This window comes from Olea europaea, unplaced genomic scaffold, assembly GCF_002742605.1.
Source record: "Olea europaea var. sylvestris unplaced genomic scaffold, O_europaea_v1 scaffold1067, whole genome shotgun sequence".
Lineage (NCBI taxonomy): Eukaryota > Viridiplantae > Streptophyta > Magnoliopsida > Lamiales > Oleaceae > Olea > Olea europaea.
The window spans coordinates 69,445-81,021 of record NW_019228021.1 but is presented as its reverse complement, the minus strand read 5'-3'; positions in this window follow the sequence as shown (position 1 = coordinate 81,021).

Here is an 11,577-nt window from a genome sequence, read left to right as displayed (position 1 = left end):
TACATTATTTTAAGTTAAATAAACTAATTTAAAAAAAAGAACTATCATTAATAATCTTTGAGTAACTAAAATCATATCAAAAACAAGGAAACGCCTCATTATTACCTAAATTCACAAGTCAAGAGGTTCGGTCTTGTTGCCTTGTCCCACTTGCCCCACCTACACATTTTGGAGCTCATTACTCTTATTATTATTATTATTATTTTTTTTTTCACACAATCTCTCCATAAAATTTAGTTAGAATATATTTAAACTATAATAATGCATCTGTTATTACAAATAAACTCTTGTAATTATTTTATATTTCACAAACAATTTAATGTTGTAACCGAGAAAACACATCAGTGAAACATTAACTTTTATAAATCTTGACTTAATATTTAATCAAAATAAACTTATAAATCAGAAAAAAATAAAAGATGACAAGTTGGATCGGCAAGCCTAAGAGATTCCTGACTTGAAATGTGTTTAAATCTGAGGCAACTTTTTGTTAGAGTGAAAGTTTGGATGTTAGATTTTCAGCTCTTTTTCCCTTTTTCATATTTTTAGATTTTAGTCCTTTTCTGCGAGTTCTTTCAATATTACAATGAATATCATGATTAAGTCTTGTTTTCAATATTGTACGTATGTTTGTGCTTTATGACATTTGTCCAATAATTCGAAACGCATAATCAATGATCAATAGGGCAAATATTCATAATTCCACCCCTTGTTGTCTCGAGAAATAAAAGAGATTATGTTAGTCAAAAACTCTTTCAAGGATGTAAGTTGCCCTAATAATTTTAATAAACTCCTTACAGTAGTTCATCTTGGATAATATCCAGAAATATTCTCAACAATATGTGTAACCATATGTCTTATTGTATTTATTGAAATATGTTGACTTTGTGTAAAAAAAAAATTACTTATTTTTACACTAATATAAAAATTTAATTAATTTCGTTTACTTTTACATATAAGTAATTTACTTACTGAACAATTAATTTGAAATTTACTTTTTACAGACAAGTAATTTACTTGATGGTGAACTCTTATAACCCAAGCTAAACATGATTATTGATCGCTAATTACTAAAAGGGAATTATCATTAATAATCTTTGAATTATAGTAATTATAAAAATAAGGAAACACCTTATTACACCAAAGCACATGAGTCGTGAGGCTTGGTCTTGCGACCTTGCCAAGTTTTATGCCTATTAGAATTCATTTATTTTTTACTTTTTTCAGACAATCTCGCGCCAAAATTTTAGTTAGAATATATAATAATGCATCTATTATTACAATTAAATTCTACTTGTAATCTTTTTATATTTCACAAAAAATTTAGGGCCTGTTTGAGCCACATTATTCTAAAAAATACATTCTTATACAGTGATTTGATATCATTTCAACCACACATTGTTCAATAAAATAATATTACACGCAGATTAAAAACTTTTCTTTATTTTTTAACCACACATTTCCTATCAATACACTATTCAAGAATGCATTATTACCAAAATAATGTGGTTCAAACACCCTCTAATGTTCTAATCTGCAAAACACATCAATAAAATATTAGTTTTTTTAAACCATGACTTATTTTTGCATCGTATCAAAATTTATAAATTGGAAAAAAATAAAAGACGACGGGTAGAACCGGCCAAGCCCACAATATTGATTGGTTCATGGATCGATGTGATCCCTAAATTTTGAAAGACAATCCATGTTAAATTTTGACCGTATTTTTAGACAGGCCGGTCCACGATGATAAGAGATCTAAATCGAGTATGAATTCATATGGGTCGGTTTGTAACGACCCACCTGTTTTAACAATCTAGGTTTTAGTAAATTATTATCTTGCTATCCATTTCGATAGGTGGACATTGTCTTGATAGAATATGAAGGTTTCTATGATGCAACAACAACAAACAGAATAAACAATGCATAATTATAAAGAATAATGTTATTTATTGTGAGATTACCAGTAATTGTCTTATATGACATACATATGTCAGTTTGTTATTTGATAGATGAGACAATAAAAAACTAACATATTGATGCATCAAATGACAAACTATTATGCATAGATGTAAGATGACTATAGATATTTTTCACTATGAATAGCATTACTCAGTGATAAAATGTTGGAATTTTTTTTGTTGACCTAAAAGCATGAAAACTATTTTTAACAGCCAATGGTGGTTTTTCCAAAACTTTCGACAGGGTTTTCTTCTTTTGTCTATTTTAGCAACATCTCTATTTATAGTATTAGCAGGCAAATTTATGAACATTTCTTGGATCTCTTTTGTCGAGATGCTTTGGTGATCTTTAAAGTATTGTTCTTTAAAACGACTCTTCATTCCATGTCGGTTAAGATCGCCATTTCCAATATACGTAAACCTTTATAAAAATTTCTTGGTTTCGTGCAACATGCCTATATCGTTAGTGGCAAACAGTATGTCATCAACATACAAACCAGGAAAATATGCTTACTCCCACTGAACTGGTGATACACACAATCATCAACAACATTTATCTAAAAACCAAATGAGATAATGACTTAATGAAATTTGTGGTACCGTTGACGAAAGTTTGCTTGAGCCCATAGATGGATTTTTTTCATTTGCAACCATATTCTTTAGGTCTCCTAAGACAAAATTTTCTGGTTGCACCATATAGATCGTCTCATCAATGTCGCTATTGAGAAACGTTGTTTTAACATCCATCTGATGTAACTCAAGGTCAAGGTGCACAACAAGTGCCATAATTGTCCTAAAAGAGCCTTTCGTTGAAACTGGAGAGTAAATCTCATTCAAGTTGATGCCTTCCTTTTAGTTAAAGCCTTTAGTCACAAGACGAGTCTTATATCTTTTCATATTACCATTTGAATCCCTTTTGGTTTTAAAAATCCATTTACACCCAATGAGCTTCACACATTCAAGTAACGGGACAAAATCTCAAACTTTATTTTCTTGCATAGACCTATACTCCACATTCTGGCATCAATCCACTTTTGAGAATTAAAACCTTACATGGCCTGATGGAAATTGATTGGATCATCTTTTACCATTCTATTATTTTCCTCGTGTTCTTAGAGAAATACTATAAAATCATCCGGAATACACTTTTTCTCTCTCTCATGGATCTCTTTAATGGTATTGGTTCTTGAGATTGTTGAATTTGTAATTCTGGAATAATTACCTCATTTTGGATGGGGTTTTTTCAGCATTGTCTTGTAGAGATTCTAGATATACTTTTTGATCAACTACAAGTATAGAAACCTGTATATTGTCAAAAGCAATAGTAGGAATCAAAATCGATCATTCCTCAACTTCTTCCTCAAAGACAATATATCTAACCTTATTTCTCTCCTCAAACTCAACATCTTCAAAAAATGTTGCAATTCCCATTTCAAAAATTGACTTAAGTATGGGATCATAAAATTTATAACCCATAGATCACTCAGAATAACCAATACAAATGCTACTCAATGTCTTGGAGTCTAATTTCTTTTCATGTAGCCTATAAGGATTTGCTCAGCTGGACATCCTAAAGGTGAAAATGCTTTAGAATAGGCTTTTTGCCTGTCCAAAGCTCATAGGGTGTTTTACAGTAGCATTAGTTGGTACTCTGTTGAGTATATAAGCTGCGGTCTTTAATGCCTTTCCCCATAGTAATTTTTGTAAGGTGGAATGACTAATCATACTCTTTACCATATCCTTAAGGGTCATGTTTCGTCTTTTGGCTACGTCATTCATGCTAGACGATCCTATGGGATGATTCCACATTTCTCTAGGTATTTTGCAAATGGTTCTGGACATTGTTCACTTAAACCATCATATCTGCCGTAGTACTCACCACTGCGGTAAAACCTAACGCTCTTTATCCTTTTGTTGAGTTCATTCTCAACCTCAATTTTAAAAGCTTTGAACACGTCCAGTGACTCAGACTTTTCATGGATGAGATATAGCTACCCATAACGTGTGTAATCATCAATGAATGATATAAAATATTGTTGACCATTTTCAGAAGCCGTAGAGAATGGCCTACAAATATCTGTGTTTATCAATTCTAAGACGTCCGAAGTTCTGTTAGCACCTAATCTCCTTATTTTGGTTTGGTCTCCCTTGACACAATCAATACATACATCAAAATTTGTGAAGTCAGGGGAATCCAAAATACCATCTGACGCAAGTCATTCAACTCTAACTTTTGAGAAGTGACTTAAGCGCTTTTGCCATAATTTTGCTGAATTCTCTTTATTTAATTTGCGTTTAGTACCACGTGATTTCACATGCAAAGTTTCATTATATGATGTAATAATATCAAGCAAATATAGGTTATCATATATAGATAATGAACCGGTACGAGTAACATTGAAATTTAATGAAAGACTAAACCGATTGTTTCCAAACGAACAACAATATCCAGATTTATCCAACGAAGAAATAGAAACCAAATTCCATCTAAAAGACGGTACAACAAAAGTGTATTTCAAATCCAAATAATAACCAGTTCCTAATAATAACCTAAAAAGTGCCTTTTACATCAACTTCCACCGATTTGTCATCACCTACATAGATGTATCTTTCACATCACTTGGCTTTCGGTAACTCAAGCAGCCCTGCATAGAAACACTTATGTGAGTAGTGGCACCAGAATTTATCCACCAAGTGTTTCTACTGAAGCTAAATTATCCTCAAAACAAACCAAAGTAAGAATTGTACCTTTCTTCGCACGTCAAGTATGATATTTGGTATAGCCCTTCATCACATGTCCAATTTTATTGTAACAGAAACAAGTTCATTTATCTTCCTTTTGTTTATTTTTATGCTGGACCCTTAGGAGTAGCTGTGTATTCCTTCTTCTTTTTCTTAACCTTATTTTTAGAAGTGCTTGCCAAGTAAGCGCTTTCCATTCTTTCTTGCTTCAACCTTTCTTCTTCTTGTACAAAATATGAAATGAGCTCATTTAGAGACAATTTCTCATTCTGACAGTTATAACTTACCTTAAATTGATTGAACTGTGCAAGAGGCGAGATCAATACCAAATGTACTAGCAAGGCATCAGACATCTCAAGCTTTAATCCTTTAAGTTTAGAAGCAATGTGAGACATCTCTATTATATACTCCCTTATGTTCCCCTTCCCTTTATACTTCATTGAAATCAAGCTTTACAAAAGCATGCTTATTTCAGCCATATCATTTTTCACAAAATACTTCTCAATTTTGGCGAAGAACTCCTTGGCATTAGTTATTCCTTTGGATGTTGTACCTCTAAAGGCTTACAGAATGCCACGCTTAATGATAATTAGACTCACGCAATTTGAGCGATCCCACTTTTCAACGTTCTTATTTTCATCAGGTGAACTTTCTTTCGTAGGAGGAGTAGGTTCCTTAATTCGAAGTGCAAGGTCAAGATCCATGCAGCCTAGAACAATTAAAATGTTCTCCTTCCAATCCTTGAAGTTTTTCCTACTAAGTATGGGAATAGAATTAACATTGACAGATATAATAGTAGCAGGTGAATTTGCTATACAGAGAACAAAAAGTAAACAAATAATCATGCTCATATCCATATCCAAATCCATATCCACATTTAATGAAAAATAGATTCAAATAATTGTAAACCCAATCTCAAGATACCTAGTACAACATTATTACCAAGTCTTTGGACAATAATATTAATTACAAGTGGTATTCTCAGTGTTGTGATCAAACATTGACAATAACTCCTATCAAATAATAAACCCATCTTTGAATTGATTTATTATTCACATGAAAATCTTATAATTGTCACACGTTTACCACCACAAGTGTGTATGTAATTCGGTCAAATATTAAACTTCCTTTGAGAATATCGCGTGAACAAACACACACACACAACATATAAATATCCCAAACAAACCAACCTACACAAGAGAGTTACTTTGGTAACAAATTGTTTCAATTAGTTTATTCAAAATGCTATCATCTTAATTTATCACGAATGATTTACCAAATTATTTGAATTTGATTGTCCCATATAATTAAATCTCAATTATACCTCTTAAAAGTGTCTTTAGTATCAAAATTTGAAAAAGATAATCACTAATTTTGCATCATTGGATTTCTATTGAAACTTTAGGGACCTAAGGGTTAATAATTCAAAACTTTAGGGGTCAAAATTTGAAGAATCTTAAACTTTGGGGTCCAATTTTAATTAATTATATACATTGAGGGCTTTAATTCAAAATTTCAGAACTTTAATGCTCCAAATTAAATGTCAAACTTTAGGAGCTGAATTATAAAACCCATAAGCTTAAAGGTCCAGCTTGGATAGATTCCAAACTTTAGGGACTGAAATTTAAAATTTTATTTTAAAAAATAACTAACCCTAACCTTAAATTGTAAGCAAGGGCTTGAGATTATCGAAATTACACCTCAACTCCCCATCCCCAAAATCCATCACAGTATCTCTTTCTCCTTTCCAGCGGCGTCGGCATTGGCAGCAGTAATCGTCGATGCCTTTTCCATTTTTTTTTATAACCCCAAATAGAAAACCATACATTGATTTCAAAACTTTTAACCTAGATCTTGAAAGAACAACCAAGAATAATATGTCATAGTATTTTTCAAATTCAACAAAACAAATCCGAAATTGTCAAATCTAAAATATTGTAGGAACTAAATTTAACATAATAACATGATGGGAGATAAAAAATAATCCACAATATAAAACTGTTAGAACCCTAATTCTTGCAATTTCTCAATAATTCAACAATGGAGTGCTCTGATACCACTTGTAGGAATTGAAAGGAACCAAAATTTTACTAAACCCTTTCACAAAATTACACAAATGCTCCATGTTGAAATCAATGACAAGATTAAGCGGAAGCTTACTTTGATCCATATATGTACGTGCTTTGATTGGGTTTGGACCTTCCAATTGTTACGTGATTTCTTGAAATCTTCTTCCCTGTTGATGGGGATGCAAAGAACTGTAAATTCACATCAAATTGCAGACCATGACCCCATATTAAATAACTATAAATTGGCAGTTATTAATTTTGTGTTATTTCAAATTGGCCCCTCATCAATTCAAAATAACATTTTCCAATCTCTTCATTTTATTCCCAGAACATTTAATACCCATTAATCCAAAATTAAACTTAATGGATCACTTTATCGATTAATTTTAAAATTAGCACCACACATTTTAATATATACACATGTGTAGCCCCAAACGTTGGAATTTTTCCAACACCCACCATCTGTAGATAGAAGAAAATATTCGATTCTACCAATAAGAACACGTTCTGGTAATGACTTGGTTGAAGTAACTCAAGAAGAGTTAATTATACTAATAAGAACACCATTGATCTTTGACACTTGAATTGCCTCCACCTTATACAATTTATTTAGACTATGATTCAAAAATATTTTCTCTCTTGCAGAGCAAGAGCATTTGATGCAGCTATTGAGCTAATCGTACATGCAACCTGATTAGGTCAGACTACTAATTCGATAAATTTGTGTGTTAGTACAACTAGTAAAGATAGAATCACTAAACACACAAATAATGAAGTTGATGAATAAGATGCACAATTTTCCTTCTCCTCCACATTTCTTGCCTATGAACTTGATAATTACCGATTAAACAATCCCTTTTAAGTAATAATTGGAGGTATTGGCCCCCGGGGCATAGTCAGTGGTGCAAAGGATAGGAGTAATGTTATCTCACGCCTTGCTAACAATCGCAGTGTGGGGGTTCGATTTCTGAGACATGGAATTGGATTCATTGTAGGCGCAGTGTATAGACAGTTCTTATTCCCTGGCTTGCTAGGACACATCCCGCGATTTATCTCTCTTACAAAGCTCTAAAGGCGGGGCAGTGAGGGTTATCAAAGTTGGGGTTCAACCTTTTTTTTTTTTTTTTTTTTTTTAATTGAAGGTATTATTTTTGGAGCTCCCTCAAAATCAGTGGGATTAGTCAAAAGAGGACTGCAAAGAGTACATGTCCAACATGATGGGCATCTTCATTTGGTGTTTGAGGCCAGAGGACTCTCTTTTAGGTGCATTCAATTTGAATTTTTTTGAAGATTTTTAAATAATTCTGAGTGAATGACTTGTATGGAAACTAGTGAATTTTTATTGACTCTTATAAGCTTTTACAGGGTTATTGAAAGTCTTGCGTAGACTTCACTTTTACAAACTTTCATTGGGGAAACTTATATAGCACATCTGTAGTTAATTAAATTATTCACTTATGCAGTACAATGTAATAATATTTTGATTTACTAATTGTGTGATGAAATGATCTATAACACGTCGTAACAAAGTTATATTTTTATTTCAATAAATGTTTTTTAAAGGAATATGAAAAATAGAAGTTACTTCAATTAGAAAAATAAAACGTTAACATCTATATATATATAAAATATTATGACATTTCAATAATCTTTGATGAAAAAAAAAAGAAAAAGAAAAAGAATTTTCTAATGTTCAATATTATCCATATGTCCGAAGGTGTAGAAAGTTATTAAGGATAAAGTTTAGTATATATAATTTATGTACATAGGGGTGTCCACACCCCTCACATGTTGTGGGGTTCACCTCGGGCTGCGCCTACCACATGTGAGGGATATAGACACCTCTATGTACATAAATAATGTATACCAATCACAACCCAAATTAAAATATCTTGTCTCATGATTATAAGCTGTTTATAAAAATTCAAATCGCTTTTTATCTATAAAATTTAAAAGGGACTCAAAAATACTATATACTTATTCATCACTCATTTCATCATTTTACAATTTAAGTTCTTTATATATATTATCTAAAAAAAATTTGAGGAAACGATGAAAAAGAAGATAGTGAAGTCCGAAGAAATCTCGACTCAATACTTTTAAAAGTCTAGACTTTTTAAGATTTTAAAAAAGTCTTGATCAAATACCCATAAGGACATTTAAAAAGTTTATATTGATTATTAAATACTCCAAGAGTTTATAGGGGTATTAAAAATTTCGATTAAGTACACCTTAACTTTTTAAATTTATGAATGTCTTTAAAAGTTTATATAGATTGAATGCACGCCTAACTCTATGAAATATTCCTCTTCAGATAGGTAGTTTTGTTATTCAACTCTCCTACTATCTTTTGTACGTATGAAGAATGACAATGTACAAAACGCAGTTACAAGGTCTAACAAAGTCATGTTTGCAAGAAGAAGAAGATTTATAATCTGGCAACCAATAACTCCATTATGCATTTCCGTATGTTTGCTAGGTTGCCTTAACATATAATTGCCAGTATTAAATTATGGATATTTCAATGTTCAACTTGGGTTGGATGAGATCATACTGCAACAGATGATGACAGGATTTTGTAAATGAGCCCAATTGATTTGTTCTTTTGTCATTGCATCTGCTTTTTGAAAAGATCCAAATATGGATGAGAACTGTGGCAGGTAAGACTTGGCCTTGAAGGATCTTTACGTGCTCCTTTAAATGTTTCCAAACTCAGTTTCACGACAACATTATTGACTAGTGCGATATTATATAATCTATGTACCAATCGCACATTTATTTTCTCAATTTGCCCCAAACTGCCCATTACGGGAAAGACACACAGCTGGCCTGCGCTTGTGCCAAAATAAAGAGCAGGACAAGAAAGATGCCTACTTGCTTGATCACACCAATCCTTATAATATAACAGCATCATTTCTTTTAGGGACGGATTCAAGATCGGACTACAAGCCGGACTAATATGTATAAAAAAAAATAATAATAATAATAAAATGAAGAACTGGGGACTGGGCTGAGCTATAGCCCATTCCACCCTATATACGTCCCTGATTTCTTTACTTCAATTTATTCTCTACTCCTCACTAATAGCGATTAATTGAAAGAAGAAATGTTAGAGGTCGGGTGAACTGAAATCTGTTGGGAGTTTTATTAGGAGTTAGTAGTTTGCCTTGAATAAATCTTGAAGGAATCTAAGACGGATAAGGAGAAAAACATATCACATGAAGACTGCTCCCCAGCCGCGCAGGTGGGACTTGAGTAGAAACTGTAGTAACTCCACTGCTCGCTAACAGCATACCAGGCGATCAAGCAATGGATGGACTGCTCATTAGCTGCCGCTATCTGATGCAAACTCTAGTCCCGATTTTGACAGATTTTGCACTCCTAAACAATCTCGAACTCTCTATTATTTATCAGGCCTGTTATATTAGGACTTCACCATATGTTAGCCTCTTATTTGTATTGTATATATTAGGAGTAATTCTGAAGATCATCCAATAATCTTTGTAATCCTCCTTCAATTTGTTATAGTGAATTTCTTCTCCTCTACCCGTGGTTATTTTCACGTCATGGGTTTCCAAGAAAATCTTTTGTTTGTGTTATTAAGTTTCATATTGCCAAATCTCCTTTTTTGTAACAAGAAAAATAAAAAAATAATCTTATTGTGTTCTTATTGCTATGTTAAACAAAAGCCTACATACTCCTGCAGCAATCTTATAGCTCCAGTTAAACCCATTGATGCAAATTGGATAAAATGCATAATTGATTATTTATGTTGAACACCACACAAGCAAGAAATATGAAGAGAGCTATCGATTATTATACAATTTTTTACAACGAGAATCTCTCCTATTTAGAACCAAATGCTCTTAGCATTTTATTGCTTAACCTCGGTGGAAATGGTTGGAGAGAAGAGTTATTTATAGTAGTAATAACGATACCTGATAAGTTTATTCAAGCCACAAAACATGACTATTTTCTGATAAATATAATGGAATATGGCTTAATTTTGTTAAATCCTGTTTTGTAGGACTATCTTGATGGACATCGAATTCAAGAGAAAAGATGCGAAAAAGGACCAAAATAAAAGAAAATGAAAGTTCAGGGACTAAAGTGCAAATAACCAAAAGTTGAACCAAAAGGTGAATAAAAAATGCAAACGAGCTAAGTATTGACTCAGGGATAATACAGGATCATCAAAGGAAGAAAATGAAAAATAAGGACTCTTCTTTCTCTTGAAAGTTCTCTCATTTCGTTGATAGATCTTGTTCTCATTGAGAGAGAAAAAGAAGGTTCCCTCTACTTCAAGGGGAATTGAAGAAGGCACTGAAAGAGATAGTGAATCTGGGGCAAGAAGAATTGAAGGCTCAAAAGATTCAATGATTGCTGCTGGTAGCTGGTCTATCGATCGATAAGCAGCAGCAGTAGGAGGAGCTAAGCTCACCAGTTGCCAACCAAGCTAATGCGTCATCCCTATCTCTTCCTGATGTCGTTTCCTTTGATTTGAATTAATGAGGAATGAAGGCTCCCGTTGAAGAAAAAACACTCCCGATGATCTTTGACCGAACAAAGTAGGCAGAAGTTGAGTCGGTAGATCGACTAGAAGAAAAAGGAGAAAAATGAAAGTCTAAGGACCAAAGTGCAATTATCTAAAAGATGACCTAAAGAAGGAATCAATGACTTGAATGAACTAAGTACCAATTGGATGATTTCATGGATTGATGGAATGAGAAAAATGGGAAAAAGAGGTCAAAATTTGAATAAACCAAATTCGGGGACTAAAATGACACAACCTGGAAGTTTATACT